This window comes from Acartia tonsa, chromosome 9 (genome assembly GCF_053477335.1).
Source record: "Acartia tonsa isolate MP-2025a chromosome 9, ASM5347733v1, whole genome shotgun sequence".
Taxonomy (NCBI): Eukaryota; Metazoa; Arthropoda; class Copepoda; order Calanoida; family Acartiidae; genus Acartia; species Acartia tonsa.
Window position 1 is genome coordinate 1,391,728 of NC_137268.1, and position 10,773 is coordinate 1,402,500.

Sequence of the window (10,773 nt, forward strand, 5' to 3'; positions counted from 1 at the left end):
CAAAGTTTTATAACAACGTTGTCTCATTCATTATCTTAACAACTTTGGGGACTTTGTCCAAACGTTTCAATCACTAATTGTTATTTCCAGAATAGGTAATTTTGTGTACCATCATTGAAGATGTACATAAATTTATCGGCCATTGTCTTATCCCTTTAGATCCCTGATAGTTTTATACATAGTAACAACCATATTTATTGTTAATCGACTATTTCATTAATTTTGAATTGTCTGTTCTATTTTCTTAATGACTAGCGGCTTCGCCCTCCCTCTAGGGGCGTTGCCCCAAGAGGTAATTTTTAAAAAAAATTAAGTATTTCTGGTGCTGCCACTTATTTTGAAATAACTGCCTAAAACAATTTTTTTTTTTTTTGGGGGGGGGGGGAATTTTCGTTTTTGAAGAGTTGGGGGTGTCCCATCCCTCAAGAAAATAGCTTAAAACCACCACAGGACCAATAGGTATATACCCTGAAGAGTAGAATCCGATCGGTTCAGTGGTTACTGAGATCTTAAGGGACGGACGGACAGCAGACAGACAGACGGACATCATTCTACTTAGTATTATAGGTACTAACAACCATTGATGTAAATTGTCTTTTTTATTTTCTTAATAATTGTCATTTTCCTAGGTTAAAAGTGCACAATTCTGGAGAAAAAAATATTGTTAAAAAAGTAAAAGTGCAGAAATTATTTGAACAAAACGCCCTTTTTTGTTAACAAGAGCCAGGGAGGAAGGGGACATTGGACTGTTTATTACACTGGTCTCCAAAGTATTTTAATAACGTTTTCTTATTTTACAACTTTGGGGACTAAATTTTCATTGGTTAGTTTATTTAGTTGAGTGTCCAAATGGTTCATCCACTAATTGTAATCTACTTAAATGGTAATTTTGTATATCATCATTGGGGATGTACAGAAATTCATCGGCCATTGTCTTATCCCTTTAGGTCCCTGGTTAACAAGAGCATAGGATCGAGTAATATAAAATGGAATGATTAAACAGGACAGTAAAGATTTAGATACAGATTTATGGTTATATGGTCATACTTGCTTTAGGCAACCAACCATTTGATTGCATGGCCCTTGTAATAGAAGTCCTAACTGTGCATGGTGATGAGTTGCGCCTGTTTCGGGCCAAGGCAGTCCCCCTACTGTAACTATTTATATAACGCACCTGACAGAGCAGCAGTAGGAACCATTGTAATGTCGCGGTGTCAGGCCGGGATTAGAACCTATAACCTTCCCGACACAATGAACGGATAATGGTCTTTTCTTATAAATGTTAATAAAAATGAACAAAGACCTCGCTCATAATAGGTCATAATAATAATAAATGAAATAACCTTCTTGCTAAATACGTGATAAAGCATACTTATGTACAATACATACCTCCACATTACACATAATCAAATACATACCTCCACATTACACATAATCAAATGCAAAAAACCTCCATCTTATCAATTCCCCAAATGGAAAACAACACGCACAAATTGTTGTGGATATAGAGATCGCAAAAATTAGCTTAAAATCAATTTTTAAGACACACAGGCAGATAAACTTTTTGGAGACCACTGTTTTTGGGGTCCCAAGAGCCATACTAAGGATTAGTTGTCTCTAAAAGTTGAAATAAATATCAGTATCATAAATCATAAAACTACAGTATAAATTGGTGCAGATATTTATGAGCAAAAACCTCATTTTTGCCTATTTATTTATCCCTGTAGTACATCTAAAAGGAATACACAAACAAAAACCATATGCATTAAACAAGGATGACAACATTCAAAATATCAACACACAGAAAATTTATTTTTTTTAGTTACCCCCCCCCCCATCCCCCTCTAGAATCATAATATAACAAGGATGACAACATCCATAAAAGCGAAGCTCTGAAACGGTAGGACAAACGGACATTAGCACTTGTATGTATAATGTCAGAACTGAATAATCAGAATGCGAATGTATAAGAGTCAAAGCAAAATTGTAAGTAAATTTGTTGAAAAACTGCTTGATACAGGATAATGATTATGGACATACTTACATTTTTAGGACTTGATTATAGAGTTGCTTCGCTTATAATGTTGTCCCAGGAATCAGTATACCAAAAATCAGACCAATCGGATAATTAGGTCACATACAAATTTGTTGTTAAAAATGTAAAAAAAATCAACATGTTTAAAATGGACGTACGGACATTCTCGTAATAATTATAGAGTTGCTACGCTTTCTAACTCGTACCTAACTATTACAGGAATCACCATGCAAAATTTGAAATCGATAGGACAATTCTAACATGCCTAAATTAACGAAAAAAGCTATTTAAAAAAGTAAAAAATCAACATGTTTAAAATGGACGTACGGACATTTTGGTGATTATTATAGAGTTGCTACGCTTTCTAAATCGTACCTAACTACTAAAGGAATCACCATGCAAAATTTGAAATCGATAGGACAATTCTAACATGTCTAAATTAACGAAAAAAGCTATCCGTGACGGACGGACGTACGGACGGACGGACGGACCAACCCTAATTATAGAAAAGCTTCGCTTTTAAAAACTATTATAAAAGTGGAGTAAAATATGGAAATTTGCTAAAAAGTTTCTTTTACGTATCAAAATGTGAAACTTTAAAAGAATTGTCACAGGTATTTTTATAACTATAATCAAAGTTACAAAGATTGCTTATTCATCTAAATACTAAAACTTATTTAAAAAGGGGTCTAATGAAGATTTAAAGGATACTATATGCAAGTTAATTTGCACTAGAGATAAAATAAATGATTTCTAAGGACAAATGAACAAAGTATTTTAACAGTAGAATATTATGACAGCCATGGTAAAAGATTTTTGTGCTAACATATTACAAAATAACTCTAGAAAATGTCGTTATTGTTGACACTCCCATTTATCCAGGAATATTAGGACAGGTCACAGCAATATGAACTTATATTTTCAAGGATATAAGGATCGGAAGGTATATATTACCTACCACCCCCCCCCCTCACAACGTGTATAAAATAGATATTGTTTAATAATAATATTCACTGAAAAAGAAAATAAAAATCATAAAACCAAAAAGAAATTGATCAAGTAGTATTTGATCATCCAGTCTTCAGTCCATATATCAAATTAAAAGAATAGAGGGGGTTCGAGCTAAATGTAACTCTACCCACTGGGCGGGGACCCTAAAACGACTCTGTAATGAGTCTTTAAAATCAACTATAGCGTCGGAAATATAAACACAGCAGAGTCTCACTACAAAAGAACAGAAAACAATTGCTAGCAGACGAAAAGGGTCTCCACCACTTGGACCAAGTAGTTGTCTAGGTTACACAAACATACATTTATTGTCCATAAGATTCATAAATTTTATATTACAAGAATTACTGTAAATTAAAAAGGATAAATTATATGTTCTCAGAAACCCTATGAAATAATAAATAAAAGTGACATATTAAGATAGATACACCTAACTTAGAAAGTTGGTAAACGAGTTAAGTAAAAGAAAGTGAAAAGAGTTATAACAGTCTTAATTATCTTTGATAAAAAAAGACGTTGTCCCCTTTTTTATGTACTTTTTGCTAAACTGTAGGAAAACCAGGTTATAACCTTTTACACAAACATTAACAAATTTTGTCAACACTTGGTCGCAGCGTAGCTTCTTTGAAGTTTTAGGTTCTGTACGTCAAATCATAAATTTCACTATTTAACAGAAGCAAGGCTTTTTTATTTAATTCATTATGATTGGTCATTTATATATTATTACATCCCATCTCCTTTCATATTTTGCTTTGCAATTAAACAATGGTACATACTACTGATTGGTATGGCGAGTTACATTAAAAATGAGAGTTTGGAGGAATGCTTTGGCCAGTAAACAGGGGAAACAAATTACCATGATGACTTTTGGATGTTTTGTAAGGTTTCCAAACTAATTCTTGCTCATGAATAGCCAATAACACGCTATTGAATGTTAAAAACATTGGACGTTCTTGACAGAGATTAAAATACATCTCACTACTTCAGAATAAAAAATACAACTAAAACTTCCTCAAAAATGTTGTCATCCTTGTTAAATGTGTATAAAATGTTGTCAAAACGAAGTAACTCACGCAATTATTGATTGTCAACTTCTTCATATTTAATAAAACAAGGAAAAAACATCCATATAAGTAACAAGCTTTAAATGTAAATGGAAAAATGAAACAGATTTTGTTTATGAGATAAGTTTATTGCAAAGCTACTCTATAACTCACTTTGTAGACTTTCGTTTGTCTGAATGTAAACTGGATTTACTCGTCTGTTTTAAAAGACACAAGGTTCAACTTTATAGTAAAAATTCTCTGTAACAGTTTTTAAGTCACTAAATCGGTATGGCTCTAGAAGACATGGAATTTTAATTAGGAAATTAGGATTTACTCAGCCCCTATTAGAGATTGAGTACTGATATTTCTTTAATATTAAAACAGACATACAAAGGTTGTTTATCGAGTGGTCATACATACTTCTGATAAAATTAAGATATGCTACACCTTAATTTAAGTGTCCAATCACTTCCGCAATATACTACGCAATTATAAAATGATAGGAGAGGATCAAAGGGTATGTGGCTAGTATAAGATTCTATAATATTTAGTCATTCTGATTATTTGTTACATGATATATGTGCAGACAGGTATCTAAAGGGATAAGACAATGCCGATAAATTGTTGTAAATCGTAAATGGTGATACACTAAATTACCGCTTCTGTAGATCACAATTAGTGGTTGAACTTTAAATACTAAACCTAATGAACCAACCTAACAGAATTCTTAAAAGTCCCCAAAGTTGTGAAGCCAACGAATAAAATAACATTATTATAAAACTTTGGGTACTAGTGTATTAAACAGCCCAATGCCCCCTCCCTCCCTGATGTGCAGAAGTGAAAGCACACCCTTTATATCATGAATGTTTCCTGAATTTTGTGTCTATAATTTTCACCGATTAATCAAAAATGAAAGATTAATTAACATGCTAAAGAGTTTTACAATAGAAAGCTATTTATCAATGCTTTGTCTTAATGTCCCTTCAAATGGCGCAGTCCAGTGTCCGCTAAAAGATCATTAAAAACATTTCTCTTAAACTAAATTTGCTTAAAGACTAAGAGCAATATTTAGTGTTTTTAAACAGTATCTGCAAAACTTTTATAATTCAAATTAAAATCTTTTTTGTTTGTTTGTTCTATTACTTATGTTAGCTTACTGCACTATGTAATAACGGAATTGTCCTTTTTATATTTTATCTTTTTCCTAAAAACGAGATTTCATGTTTTTTTTACATTTTCTAATTTAGTATTTTGTTATTTTCAAAAATAACATTACTAATTTTGTCATTTTTTCTAATTATAAATAAAATAAAAATATTCATGTTTTAAATTAACAAAATAACTTAAATCCTCTGTCAGTATGGCTTTCAAACCGATTAATATCCACTGGATTAGAATAGGTTCTTATACAATTTTCTGCGAATAGAAAAACAAAACTGGAATTAATCTTGTAACTTTTCATCTTACTATTCGCGGAAAGCTGTCTGTAATAAGATTCAATAAATATCTATTAAAAAAAAAACAAATAATAGTAGAATAGACAAAAATATAAGCCTGATTGCTTTAAAAAGGTTCTGTTTAAAGAAAATATGTTTGTATCATTGTCTGATTTGTTGAGCAACGCTTTTATGGATTTAGTCATCCTTGTTTGTTGATTTCTACCTTAGGGATTGGCTGCCAAAGTAGGACGAGTTTCCAATTGATAAAGTCAAAGGTTTGGTTCTCCCGAATATTTTGATTTTAGATGTTGATTTCGTATTTGTTTCCATTTCGAAGATTTTTTCTCACAACTTTTTTTTATCACTTTTTCATAATAAATGCACTTTTTTATTATTTTTCACTATTTTTCTTTAAATATTTAAATTTTCCTTAAATATAATTTCTTTGATTACTTTAGTTTATATAAATATATTAAAAACAAAAAATGGTTCATTCAATACACTTCAATGGGATTTTTCAAATACAATATTTGTAGATTTCAAGCTTTCAATATATAATACAATGCTATACATGATTTTTCAGTATGACTGAGAACCGGTTCTAATTCATCGGATACTAAACGGTTTCAAAGCCATACTAGAAAAAAATTATGTATTTCAAGCAGACTAGTAGCAAGATCAACTTATAGCAAAGCAAATCTGCTAAAAAATTGGCATTAGACTGAAAAATTTCAAAAATCAAAAGAAACAATAATTTTGAATATTGTTTTAAATTTGTTAACTTTCCCTTTAAAGTTAATTGGTGAAACCCTCCCCACCTTATTTCTAACTTGTTTTACAACATGTATGCTTAACCTAAATCCCTGGAAGGAAGAGGAAATTGGGCTGTTTATTACACCAGTCCCCAAAGTTTTTTAATAACGTTTCTTATTCGTTGACCTAACAACTTAGGGAGAATTTTTTGAATTTAAGTGTTCAAACGTTTCAACCACTAATTATAATCTACAGAAGGGATAATTTTTTGCACCATCATTGGGGATGTACATACATTTTTCACCCCTGTCTTATCCCTTCAGATCCCTGATAAAACATATTTAAAGGGTGTGTTTGTGAACGACTAAAAGTTAAAGGGATATTGATGTTAATAAAATTAATCTGAAATTGTAAATTATTTGCAACGAATTTAGTAAATAATTTTAGATTTGGATACAGACCAGGGTTAAGGCACTCAATAAGTAGAGGAATTATGGTTAAGATCTATTAAACAGCTGTCTTTTGAAAAAATAACTTGGAATAATACATCTTTTTTTATGAAAACAGATACTCAAAGCCATATCAAAATTTTTGGGTATAGTCCCTTTCGTGACAACGCCTCTTAAGGGGCGTTTCGTCGTATTTTTACAGAAGCTTTTTATAGGTTATTTTAAGTTAGGTTAGGTTATTGCCCCGCAGGGGCTAGAATTAGGAGAAAAGCTACTGTGAAAAATAAAATAAGACGAATCTCCCCTTAAGAGGCGTTGTCACGAAAGGAACTTAAAAACTTTTCTCCAAATATTATAATTGCCAATATTATGACAATACAAAAGTATATTGTTTATTTTTATGTACCTAGATCATTGTAATGTTTGTTTTAAATCCCTATTCCCTGTACATTGTCGGGGGCGTGAAGAAATGATATAAATTGCTCGACATTAGTATTTTTATCATTTTAGTGTTCCCATCTACCAGCAAACGAAACGCCCCCGCTAGTAGTCTGGAAGGTTATAGGTGATACTTAAGGTAATGTCAGGCGCATGACTTAAAGATTTAGAATAGAATAAATGCATTGGCTTTAAAAAAAAGTGAAACTTTTTACCATATACATTTAAGACTTCTAGAAAAAGACAATGTTTGTCTGAAAGAAGGAGCAACTCATTCCCATGCACAGTTAAGACTTACTAACTAGGGTCGTGCAATCAAATGGTTGGTTGTCTTAAAGCAAGATTTGATTTAAAGATACACCAAAATAGATCTTATGATGTCCTCCAAGGCTAACACTCCGGGACTATTTTAATTCTAACCTAACCTAACTTTCTAATGTGTAATATTGACTGTAATGTGTGAGACATATTTTGTAATTTTACGGGGCTAGGCTGAATAATTTTTTAGCTTGTGTTTTGATATCTAATTTTGTTGCGCACCTACTCAAAAACAGACATTTTTTAGACTCCAAATTTTTTCCAAATAAATTGTCAAATTAAAAAATGAACCACTCAGGACCTTAAACCCTAAGGAGGTTGATGGGTATAAGATAACCTATAATCTCAGCTTCTGATAGAGGTGGACGGTTAAAAAAAAATTAATTTGAGAATTTTCGACTAATTAAGATATTTTACTCTTAAACCTTTATTTAACAACCTTTGTTTTTGGTACTTTTTAATTAAAAATCTAAAACATCTATACCTAAAAATAATATTCTTATAGGCAAATAAAGAAAACTACAAATAATCCTACGCGTATACAATGTAGATGAGTAATTCTAATCTTTAAAACCAAAGAAGAATTAGTCCTGCAGCATGTCAAGATGAATATACAAAAATGTTAAAAATCAAACCCTCCTTAAAATTCAATATTGATTTACTTGGATATTGACAAGAGTTTTAAAGGAAAACCAAATCAGTTCGGCGGAAAGCAAAATGCTTTGGTACCAGAAAAGAAACAAATGGACATCATCTTTTTTTATTTTCATACAACTGGCCAGAGCTCATTTATCTTTGAAAATATTTCTCCTTTATTTTGAAACCTTTAGAAACATTGATACGATATTTATGACCTAACCAAATAAGGTAGAAGCCCCCCAAAGGGCTTTTTACATTACAACCAATTAAAAAATATTAGCATAATAAAATAACTATTTTAACTTATTAATATCAACACATTTACAGTATGGCTTCTAAACCGATTAATATTCGCAGGATTAAAACAGGTTCTTACTAAAAAATCATGTATAGAATCGTATTACAAGTCATAATATTAATTACAGTTTTGATAGCCTTGGCCTTCAGCCCCATGGGGCTAACAAAACTGGTTTAATCTTTGATCCTAAACTTTGAGAACACATTGATCCTAAAGTAATTAGGATCTTATTGAACATACTATTAAAACACATCAAACCACTTTCAGCATTTGTTTTTACGTAAAAACACATTGTAACTCAATTTATTTTTAGTTTCACCCCGCGTTCTATCTCTGTGTAAAAAGAAAAGAAATATTGGTTTGAGAGAATAGTTTCAAATATGGTGAAGCCAGTTATTATTAGATATTAGATTATATTACATTTTAGCAGCATAGCTACTCTATGTATTTGATTACACTAGTCCTCAAAGTTTTATAATAACGTTTTCTTATTCGTTGGCTTGACAACTTTGTGGACCTTTTTTGAAAATTCATTTGGTTGGTTCATTAAGTTGAGTGTCCAAACGTTTCAACCACTAATTGTAATATACAGACGAGGTAATTTTTCTGTATCAACATTGGGGATGTACATCAATATATATGCCATTGTCTTATCCCTTTATCCCTGCCAAAGTCTAGAGTTAGTTTGTGATGGGAAAAGGGGATGTTTTTCAAATTATTTCAAAATTGTTTTCATCATGCAAATTATAGATACAAAAAAAACTGGATGATAGATAGATTTATAGAAAGTCGCAGTTGGATAGATGGATAGATATAGGGACGGACAGACAGACCTAGCGATAGAAAGATAGTCAGATATATTGACAAACACATAGATTTTAAAACTAAATTATTTAAAATACCTAGACTTATTTGTTATATTTCTATCAAAGATTTATCTATATTTTTGTATTTTATAAACAAATAAAAATATATATTTCTTCCTAATTATCCTTATACAAAAGTAACAGGATGTCTGTCTGTGAGTTCCAAAGGATATCTTTATCCACTGAACCGATATGGTTCTCATTTACATTGTAGCTTCTCATAGTTCCTGGGAAGGTTATAACTATTTTGGGGAGGGTACCACAACCCTCCCAAGAGAAATCGCCAGTAGAAAAAATGCCCTCTAGATGCGTCTAGGAGCGTAGCCGCTAATAATATATAGAATTGTAAAAGGAACGATTAATATATTTTTCATTGACTTAGTTCTGTATTTTCAGTTTGTTGAAAAATATCGGTGGGAGGGGGGGGGGATTGAATAACAAAAGGACCAATTAGCAAAATAGTACAAATCAAAAGCCTCTAAAAGCCAGGTGCTATATAAAATTTGTTTTAAATATTTGTTGAATTTGTTTCCTCTGTAATTTGGCTCAAAGACAAATATTATAAAAAAAACAAAAGTTATTTGGAGATTTAAACGGTAGAGGAAAAAGACAACCTTCTTTTTTTTCATTAGAAGCAAAACTACTCTATGTATGTTTAATCAGTGTCCGTCTGTCTGTCAGTATCATTTTCTCCAATTCACCTTGATCAATTTAGTAGTCTTTTTAATAATAAAATCCTCTACTTTTTTAGATTCCTTATCCCATTTTACCTTGATATTTTATTTTGTAAAATTAAGAAAAAGGTGTTTCCCCTAATTTTTATTTTCTAAAGAAAATTTAATTTTCTTAGCACGTTTTACAAACAAAAAACACTGCATGAAGATAGAGTAGGGATAGGAAATCTAAAACTATTTTGCCTTTTGATTTTATTCAAAATTAACAAAATCTTGCAAAATGCTTTTATTTTTGAAAAATAATGCTATAGGAAGTTCAAAGGTATCTGTATTGAATGAAATATGCTCTAATAGTAAAATCAAATATTTCAAACATAGACATATATTATTGTCCAAATAAAAGAGTTGCAACGCCTTTAAAATAATAATAAGATAGACTAATTTTATATTAGCGTTGATTGTAATTTTGTTGCCTTTAATTTAATACAAGTTAAATAAATTTTAATAATTATGAAATTTTTTTTTTATAATAATACTGAATTGATATACTTTTATACAAAGTAGTAGGGTTTTTGTCATATCTTATTAACCACTGAACCAACTGAGTTCTCACTTTATTGAAGATTCAAATAGATGGTTCCAGGCTATTCTTCTGCCCTCTCCCTTTTCTTTGAGTGCTGATAGAGGTGCAACCACTAGCTTTAAATATTTATCAATTCAGAAAAAAAAGATGGGACATTAGAAAGAACAAAAGGTTTTTTTTATTTATTCTAATAAATCTATTTAAAAACGCAGTATGTTTATTTTAGA